The 7,840-nt window shown below is 43.6% G+C and overlaps 1 pseudogene; it reads left to right on the top strand.

Annotated features, from left to right (window-relative positions):
- The first annotated feature begins 6,816 nt into the window (after positions 1–6,816).
- LOC147885566 (ubiquitin-like domain-containing protein) lies at positions 6,817–7,638 on the top strand (annotated as a pseudogene).
- The last annotated feature ends 202 nt before the right edge of the window (positions 7,639–7,840 follow it).

The raw sequence follows: 7,840 nt of genomic DNA, 5'->3' as shown, positions 1-7,840 counted from the left end.
CCTACCAGATTATAGAAAACAAAAGTCTTACTATAACAGATTTGAAAACAATGACCAAAATCAAGTACGAAACAAAAAATGATCATACCTGGAATGAGCCTAACCACCAGAGACTTGACTCTTCTCGGGCCATTTTGATTTGACATCATCAAGTTGAGTCTTGTTCTTTGGATGTGATACCACACCTTCCTTTTGCAGCTGTACATGCCTCTGTGGATACCTCTTGCGAGATTCTAGCAAGCATAGCAGCCCGGCATATCTGGAGAGCCAGATGCATAGAGGCATTGGAGGGAACTCGGGCTCATTCCTCACACACATTGGCTAGTATCTGGACAGACATCTGGACAGACACCATACATACCTTGATGGCCGTATGGATGAGTATGCAGGGAGACTCCCGTGCAACCTCAGCTCATATGCATAGGTGTTCATATGTGTGTGTGTGTGTGTGCTCTTATATAAGAGCTATACTTGTCTAGTGTCAAATCAATCAAGTGTCAAGCTACAAGCTCTTTGGTCTACATGTGAGTACTCTCATTTTTGTTCATTGCTCAATTCATTTCATTTCCATTATCTCCTTTTGAGTATCACTTCCTCTCTCCCTAGCCTACCCTCTCTCTCTCCCTCTCTCTACCATGTTCCTTCATGTGGTTTCAGAGCCTCCCTTCCTACCTTCCCCTTCTTCTTGCTCTATCTAGAGGATGAGAGAAGCCCATAAATGGAAGCTCCCCTCTCCTTTAAGGTAGAGCCTCCCTTCCCTTAGCCTCGCCATGGTTCCTTGCCATCAAGTACTCCGCGGTCCTCGTTTGTGAGTTCAGCTCACTCCCGCATCAGTTCGTGGTTCTCCCTTAACATTGGTGAACATTCCTCATCAGTTGGTTGCCAAAAACTTATTTTGGAGCACTCTAGCATTGTTTTTCAAACTTTTGAGGTCTGATTTCAATGTTTTTTGAAATTTTGGCACTTCCCAAACATAAATGACCCTGTCCCGCACCTTTTCAGAAAAGAAAAGGGATTTTTTTCTCGTTTTTTTTCGTATAGTTGTACGGACATCCATACGGACCTCTACAGATGGATGCGCGACAGTGCCAGGAGTCCGTACAACTTGTCAGAAGGTGATTCCGAGAAGTTTTAGGCTATTTTTTGGCATTTTTTGCTCAGATTCGGACTCCTGTGACCTCCAACAGTGATTTGAGCTCCCTTGGGCACTTTTACTCATTTTTTTGAGCCTCTTCTGTGCATTTGGTGATTCTGATCGGCACATTGAGAGTCATGATGTGATCTCCCTTGGTAGTTGCTCCTATGGCCTTCATCGACACATCATTCGAGGGCATTCTCGCTTGGTTCTTCACCGACATACTTCTTTGCATTAGGATGTGCACACTCTTGTGCAGTAGCTACTTTGGGCACATGGGTTTTCTTCCCTTGCTATGCACAAAATGAATAAAATATATCTTTACTACTTTCTTGTTTGAGTCAAGGGTACTCTGCCCTCGGTTGTCCCCCGAAATGAATGCAAATAAATCATGTGTGTTAAAGGTTCTCTGCCTTAGTCCTCCTAAAAAGATGTATTTTCCTATATTGTTTTGGTGTGTGGCTCCATGTCTCTCATTAGCCCTTGGAGCTAGGAAAGGATGTACTGTGGGAGCCGTGTATTGGCTTTGATAGGTTTAGAGGGGGACGTATTGTGGGAGCCATGTATTGGCTTTGATAGGTCTCTTTATCAGGCCTGGCCGAGTTCCAAGATGGTGGTGTATTCCTAGACCTATGACCTGGTCATGTAGCCATGCTATAACGTGAGCCTTTGAGCATGTTGTCTCAAGCCATGAGAGTGCTTGGATCAACCTCTGAACATGCTCAGACTTTAGCCTTTGAGTTACATAGGGTGCACAATTTGATGACTATCATTGTCATATTCTGTTCTTGGTTCCATTCCAATAGTCCCTCACCTTAGACCGTCATTTTCATGTTCTGTTCTTGGTTTCATTCCAGAAGTCTCTCACCTTGCCTTCATGGGGGGGTGTTGGAATATGAAGCCAAAGTGAGTAAAAAATGTGTGTTCTAATGTGAGTTCTAGTCTAGTGTGTCCTTTGGATGCCATGTGTCATATTGGGAGTTATCCTAGATGCATAGGTGTTCATATGTGTGTGTGTGCTCTTAAATAAGAGCTACACTTGCCTAGTGTCAAATCAATCAAGTATCAAGCTACAAGCTCTTTGGTCTACATGTGAGTACTCTCATTTTTATTCATTAATCTAGTCATTTCATTTCCATTTCATTATGTCTCCTTTTGAGTATCACTTCCTCTCTCCCTAGCCTACCCTCTGTCTCTCCCTCTCTCTACCATGTTCCTTCACTACCTCCTTTTTGCTTGGCCTAGTGTAATGGCTTTGCTTCACTCGCTCAGACTTCTTGCTCCCTGGGAGTTTCTTCCTATTCTCTTGTCTCACCTTCCTCCATTTCCTTACCCTCGAAGGTGCCCTTTTGGATATTCCCCTCTAGGTTATCCTATTCTTTCCCTTCGAAGGTGTCCTCATTGTCATTCCCCTCTGGCCTTTTTTCTCCCTCTTGATGCTCGGTGAGCTGCTCTTCCTACTCCTTCTTCCATTCCTGCTATTCTTGGTTCCATCCCTTCTCCTACTCATGGTCCTCTTCTTGCTCCATCTCCTACTCCTGCTCACCAATTCCTTGTTCATCTTGATGTTGTTGTTCCTGGCTGCCGAGTTCCTGCTCACCCTGTTGAGTTCTCAATGGCCCGACTCTACTTGAAGAAGGTAGTGCACCAAGGCACTGTTTTGACACCCACTGATGTATATCATGCAAAGATGGGGGTTGGGGGCTGAGGTTGGAGTGAGTGTAGTCTCTTTTCACTGCTTGTTTAAAAAATTGTGAACTAGTCAACCGCCATCGAGTCCTCCATTGCAGTGATGACTCAAGCCACATATTGCCTTAACACATAGCCTACACTTTTCTTTATTCCAATGAACTTGGACCAAAACTTGCAAGCCCTCATCCTCATCCTTATTGATCGGGTATCCCTATGAGGATGAGTAGCTTCCTCCTTCAAAGTAAGCATCGCACCGTTTGGCATCCACCAACTTTGCAGAAGTGGTGTGCTGCTTCAATCTCAAAAGGCCATCTTTAGCAACTATGAGGTGATCCTGGCATGTGTTTCATTGATGATGAGGTTGTGGTTGGTGTCCTCATCATAAGAGTTAAGGATCTCCTCTGCTAGCTCCTCATCGTAAACCTCCTTCCATGGCAGCTGTGTGAAATTTAGGGGAAGGAAATGGAAATTGGGGGGAAGGTGGAATATGAAGGAAAAAAGGGGGAAGGAGAAGGCGAAGACGATGGAAATTGCAGGGAAGATAGAAATATGGAAGGGGAAAAAAGGGGAAGGAGAAGGGAAAGGCAATGGAAATTGCAAGGGAAAATGGAAATATGGGAGGGAAGAAAGAAAAAATGGGAAGATAAAAATTTGAGTGAAGACAAAAAAAATGGAAGGGAAGGTGGAAAGAGGACAAAGACAGAGAAAGGGGAAAGGAAAGAGAGAATAGAAAGAGAGGGTGGAAGAGGGATGGAAAAAAGCATAAAAGAGGTGGAGGAAAAGACATCTCCACACCCTAATTTTGATTTGATGGCACATAGAACATATTCGATCTACATGCAATTGTTGCACTCTAGCTTGGCACTATGTTTGCATATGTAGCATGAGTGTAGCATTATTGCAAACATAAGATATGATATATATTCCAATGTGGTCTACCAAGTTGATGTGTAACACAACGTAGTTTTCATTTTGGGACTTGCCAAAGCTACTATAGTGGCATAACATTTTCTCTCAAAATGCTAAGTCTTTTTCATGGTTGTCTAAATCATTTTTGAATCTCCTTCAATTTTTTAGTAAGCTTTCTTAATATATCATCAATTTAGTACTAACTACTTGTCTTAACAAAAATGGCTCAAGATAATATTATATGATGTTGCATTTCCACTCTAGGAGTAGTGGTACCATCAAGTAAGTCGTTTGTGGCCACTAGGTTTGGCAAAGGTGAAGGTCATGAATCACTTTGTTGAAAGGATGGTTTTCTATCATTAAGTGCCCAAACCCACATGTGGCATAATAATAAAAAGGGTGCAGAAAAGTGCACATGGTGATCTAGGTCTCAACCATTTTCATTTGGACATCGTGGTATGAACCAAGTGAGAAGAACTTTTTAAATCTATGATTGAGATTTTGAAATTCAAGACCCACACTATGAACATGCCTAGTTGCAAGACCCTGTTGCAAAGAGGATGATGATGCACAGATGCATAATTGCACACACTTGAAAGTTTTTTGTCCATAGCTCAAACACTATTCTACAAACTAGAGGTCGATAAAGAACGGGATCAAAGACCCAGGGAGAAGGGATGAGAGATGGGCAAGGGAAAGGTTGATGAAGGTACTTAGGGAGAGAGTTCGAGGAAGGTGGACCGAGTGTGGAAGGAGCACAGGGAAATTGAATCAAACAAGTTCAACTCTTCATGGGATGGTTAACAGTTAGTAAACATAGCCTTTGCCTAAAGGCAGAAGGTGACATGCTCTTTTGAGGAGACTGCTATATGGCTCCTTCAACTTAGTTTTAGAGGGTCGTGCTCCTCATGGTTCGTTGTGGCTTTAGACATGCTAGTTAATTTGTGGAAAGGAAAGATCTTGCCTTCTCCAAACAAGGAGACACTTTGGGAGAGAGAGTATTTTTCGTAGCTCGAGGGTACTGGTGGATCTTTATCATGATATTCGGTGTTATGTTATGTTCTTAGTATTTTTTTAGTATTACAGGGATAGATCTTTAAACTTTAGAATTGCTTTTAAAGCTTTACAAGCAATCAACTAGTTTAAGCTCATGTAGATGTATGTCATTTTTGGCCTGCCGAAAGGAAGGACTAAGTGAAGGAGATTCACAACAAAGCGAAAATAACCATTTTCAATTTCCAAAAAATCTCTAATGATTTTACGATCCACTTGGTATTGTTCCCTCTCCACATGTTATTTTTCCCTCTACAAATCTTCCATATTTTTAGCCCCCCCGCCCCTTCTCTCTCTCTCTCTCTCTTTCAATTCATCATCTCCGCCCTCTTTTCCGCAATGCACATCTTCCTCGCTATTTTGAATCTATGGCAGGCCTTATGAATGATTTATAATCATTCACCTTGTTTGCTTTGTATCTATACTTTCATTTGTAATATAATTTCTCCTTTCTGCAAAAAGGAAAAAAGAAAAAAGAAAAAAAAGAGGTCCTTATTCTTCTAGTGTCTGCTTGGTGTGTAATGACACATTGAATATGGATTTTCTGCCTTGGGCGAGTACTCGACAGTGTGTAGCCTTCACAGAAAACTTGCAAACTATATAGAATGGACCTGCAACAATTTCATTTTTGATTGTAAAAAACATTTTTTCAAATTTGTAGGCAATTTAGTTATATTCTAGCTAAAAATATATGCAAATTGTCAAGAAAAATCTTCAAAATGTTGAAACCCCAAGTTTTTATGATTTTTTGAGAAACTGTTTTAAACAGTCGAATAGGCCCTAAGAGTTGGTCCCTTGGACCAGTGTGGCTAACACCATGTTTTTGAAGATCTTGAGCCTTTTTTGAGACCCCATGCAACCAGCTGCCGCTGCATTTCCCTGATTTTTGTGGAATCAGTCCACCGGATATGGCCATCCACCAAATGGACCAGATTTTGAAGACCTCGAACCTTTTTTGAGGCCCCATGCAACCAGCCACTACCTTGCCCTGATTTTTATGAAACCAACCCATCGGATATTGTCATCCCCCCCAAATGCTCACTTTGCCATCTTCGTTCCAGAAAAGGTCTGCATTCACCCTATCTTGCCGGTTTGTGATTGATTGCATTCGGCCTCTCCAACCATGGGAAATCCATTCTCTTCTACACCATCGCCTTGCACTGCCCCCTACAGTTAGTAGTCCGAGTGCTGGAGCAGAGCTGGTCAGATTCGTTCGACAATGCATGGGGCCTTAAAAAAAGAATTGCCAACTTGCTCCATGATGGTTGGCGATCGGCAATATAGACCCCAGGACCTATGGTTGGGGACCGGCTCTAACCTTTTAAGAGTCCATTCCTGCGTGTTGCTACGGTGGCATTTTTGCTACGTTGGTTGGCAAACGTTCGCTGTGATCCACACGATGTCCACTACTCTTGTGTCGTGGCTTGATAGATGCATTGCTGATGCGTTCGACGAATTAGAGATTGAGAAAAATCCCTAGCCCCACGTTGCCCGCTGGGAGAACAAAATTCTAGGTCTCCAAACGGACCATATTTGTGCCGAAAGTTGGCATCGAGAATGGCGGGACAGAGGGGAGGCGCAGGAATTCCATGGCATTGTCAGAGCAAAAATGCTGATGAGGGAATGGCCTCTAACAAGCTGTAACAAGATGAATGACACATGTCATTCAATAGGCTTGCCCAAAATAAATGGGGAGGCGAAGGGGGGGCCTAGGGACGAGTGGTGGAGTGAGGGAAGCTAAGAGAGAGAGAAAGAGAGAGACTAGCGGTCGAGTGAGGGAAGCTAAGAGAGGCAAAGGGTGGGTGGGTGGGAGTAGTCATGGAGTGAGGGAAGCTAGAGAGAGAAACCCAAAATCGTTAGTTTGTGCATAAATGCCCCATTTATTGATAAAAAAAATTTGGATTTTATGAAATTTAAAAACTCCCCTATTAGCTTTGCCAAAGTGGAGCCATTGCTAAGGCTACTCGGTAAGGGCAGGTCAAAAAGCTACGCGGTAAAATTTGAAAGCCCTGCATCTCTTCATCATCATGCAGATCTTCGTCAAAACCTTCACCGGCAAAATCATTACCCTCGAAATCAATAGCTCCGATACCATCGCCAATGTCAAATCCAGAATCCACGACAAAGAAAGTATCCCCCACGACCAGCAGCGCTTGATCTTCACCGGTAAATAGCTCGAAGATGGCCGCACCCTCGCTGACTACAACATCCAGAAGGAGTCCACCCTTCACCTCGTCTTGCGCCTCAGAGGTGGCATGCAGATCTTCGTCGAGACCTTGACCCGTTAGACCATCACCGTGGAAGTTGAGAGCTCTGATACCATCGATAACGTTAAGACGAAGATTCAGGACAAGGAAGGAATTCCTCCGGACCAGCAGCGGCTTATCTTTGCAGCTGGAGGATGGCCGAACTCTCGCCGACTACAATATTCAGTGAGGGAAGCTAGAGAGAGAAACCCAAAATCGTTAGTTTGTGCATAAATGCCCCATTTATTGGCAGACACCTTTAACAAAGGCAGATGAAAAAAATCTGGATTTTATGAAATTTAAAAACTCCCCTATTTAGCTTTGCCAAAGTGGAGCCATTGCTAAGGCTACCCGGTAAGGGCAGGTCAAAAAGCTACGCGGCAAAATTCGAAAGCCCTGCATCTCTTCATCATCATGCAGATCTTCATCAAAACCTTCACCGGCAAAATCATCACCCTCGAAGTCGATAGCTCCGATACCATTGACAATGTCAAATCCAGAATCCAGGACAAAGAAAGTATCCCCCCGACCAGCAGCGCTTGATCTTCGTCGGTAAATAGCTCGAAGATGGCCGCACCCTTGCTGACTACAACATCCAGAAGGAGTCCACCCTCCACCTCATCTTGCGCCTCAGAGGTGGCATGCAGATCTTCATCAAGACTTTGACCGGTTAGACCATCACCGTGGAGGAATCCACCCTTCACCTGGTCCTTCGACTGCGAGGTGGACAGAAGCTGTCAGTTTTGAAGAGCGCAGTCGCACTAGGTGTGAAGAAGTTTCTGTGTTTACTGTTAGCATCTAAAGT

Source organism: Dipteris shenzhenensis, chromosome 25, assembly GCF_047967505.1.
Source record: "Dipteris shenzhenensis isolate YYH24624 ecotype China chromosome 25, Dip_SZ_1.0, whole genome shotgun sequence".
Classification (NCBI taxonomy): domain Eukaryota; kingdom Viridiplantae; phylum Streptophyta; class Polypodiopsida; order Gleicheniales; family Dipteridaceae; genus Dipteris; species Dipteris shenzhenensis.
The sequence above is the reverse complement of the archived record's forward strand: the minus strand, read 5'-3'. Positions and strand labels throughout refer to the sequence as shown.